This window comes from Pinus tabuliformis, chromosome 9, assembly GCF_031772625.1.
Source record: "Pinus tabuliformis cultivar Carrire ecotype Pingquan chromosome 9, CPIR1, whole genome shotgun sequence".
Classification (NCBI taxonomy): Eukaryota; Viridiplantae; Streptophyta; class Pinopsida; order Pinales; family Pinaceae; genus Pinus; species Pinus tabuliformis.
Window position 1 is genome coordinate 520,265,482 of NC_142307.1, and position 2,377 is coordinate 520,267,858.

Genomic DNA, 2,377 nt, shown 5'->3' on the forward strand with positions numbered 1-2,377 from the left:
AAATCTTTCACTTGTTAATGTGGGGCAGATGAAAAGACCAGTGAATACAAGCAAGAATTTAGTGCTTATATTTATCAAACCCAATGTTGATGTTTATTATGAAGCATTTGATAGTTGTAATTCAAAATTGAAAACTAATTTGGTTGATGTCGTTAACTGTGATGATGAGGTGTTTCAAAAAGCAAAGGGATTTCCTTCCAATAGGAGAATCCAACATGAAATACCATTGCAGCAAAAGTGTCTTCTTTCTAACATTGACATGCATTGGATGTCAAGAAAGGAAAGTGCAGAAATAACAAAGAAAATCCAAGGATTATTGAACAAAAGGATCATCCAACCATCTCTTTCACCATGTGGTGCACCTATTGTTTTGGTGCCCAAGAAGAATGGAGAGTATTTCATTGAATGGGACTCAAGGAGTGGCTATCATCAAAGTAGAGTTGTTGAAGGAGACACATGGAAGACGACATTCAAAACCAAGCAAGGTTTGTTTGAATGGATTGTTATGCTTTTTGGTCTTTTCCATGCTCCTACTACTTTCATGCATATGAAGAAAGATGTGTTGAAGGCATTTCTAGACATGATAGTCCACTTGGATGACATTTTCATTTTCATAAAATTTCATTATGAACATGTCATGTGTGAGAAAGAACTACTTGATGTCATATGTCAAGAACATTTGTTATTGAAGATATCAAAGTATGTGTTGGATAAAACTTCTTTGATGTACTTGGGCCATAATATTGGAGAAGGTGAGCTAAAGTTAGACCTCTCCAAGATTTATGCCATTATGGATTGGTCAACACTCAAGACAGTCATTTGGATAAGAGGTTTTTTGGGAATAACCCATTGTTGGAGGAAATATTTTGTTATTTTTCTTCTATTGTAGCTTATTTTCATTCTTTGGCAGTTGTGCAAAAGGTATTTTAGTGGGGAGGAAAACAACAAGAGGAATTTGATGCTTTGAAACAAAAGATCATTTCAACCTTTATAGTTTCTCTTCTATACTTGAAAAATTCATTTAAGTTTCAGATTGATGTTTACGACTATGCCATGGGCGCAGTCCATATGCAACATGGTAAGCCCATTCCATTTCATTCAGAAATGTTCAATGGTGCAGTGTTTAAGTTGCATCGACAAAGGCACTTTCATTGGATGGGTTTTCTTCTACTATTCCACTTGGTCAAAAGGTATAAGAAAGGTATAAGTGACAAGTTTGTTGATGTATTTTCTTGGCCTATTGTTTGTATAACTACTTTCATCAAGCATCATTTTTTTAACATGAGAGTTATATTTAGCAAAATACATACTTTCAAGATGTACATTCAAGCTTGAGTCGAGGGAATCAAGTAGAGGAATTTGTTTACCATTTGCATCAAAATGTGTTGTATCATATTGGTAAGAAGGATGTTTATACTGATAGTAACATGGACAAAGCCAAGGAGTTCATTGAACGACTCCAAATGATACATCAAACAATGCAATATCAGCTTGAAAAGAGCAAAGGTAAGTACAAAGCAAGGCACAACAAGCATCGCGTAAATTACAATTTCCAAGTTAGTGATGAATGGATCAAGATTGGAAAGGTGAGGGAATTGTACCCTCACCTACTGGACAACTGAAAGTGAGCTTTTGGGGTCCAAAAGGATTCCAGTGGGGAGGAATGATCAGGTGATCAAAAAATAGCTCAAAATTCAAAGTTATCAGATTGGTGTGGAACTTGGGTGACCACGTATTTCTTGTCATCTTGAATCCGACACAACTCGTTTCGTGCAAAACTGACTCCGTATGACTCCAGAAACGAGTTCTGTTCACTTTCCCAAACAGGCGAATTTTAAAAAAAATGGGACAGCCCAATCAATAGTGCGTACTCCTGACATGGTGCTGACTAGGCAGGGTATGTGGACGTTGACTTGGTCAATGGGCTCCTCGGCTAATGATATCGTGCCAAGTGGCTTATTCTGATTGGTCAAAATTTCACGTTTTCTATTGGTTAGAATGGTGGCCAACCATAGGCTGACACATGGCCCAGCTGGAGGCCGCCACATGGTAGCCCAAGAGGCCACAAAAAATTTGTTTGAATTCTGGGCGAAGGTAGTAGGGGTTGAACCCGCGACCTCCCAACACACACCAAAGCCATATGCCAATACACCAAGCTGTTGTTACGTAACCATTATGATTGCGTGTTTATTATAAAGTTTAATGCCGCAGAGTTTGGAGGTTGGGCCAGCTTGTGGACCTAACCACCCATGTGAACACCGCATTTTTAGCTGCCAACAGTTTATGTGATCATCAGAGGAAAGGGGCCAACGTCAGGGGCTAGCCCTTGGGCGCATGGCCCTTCATATGACCTTAATTTCCACATTTTTAGAACTTG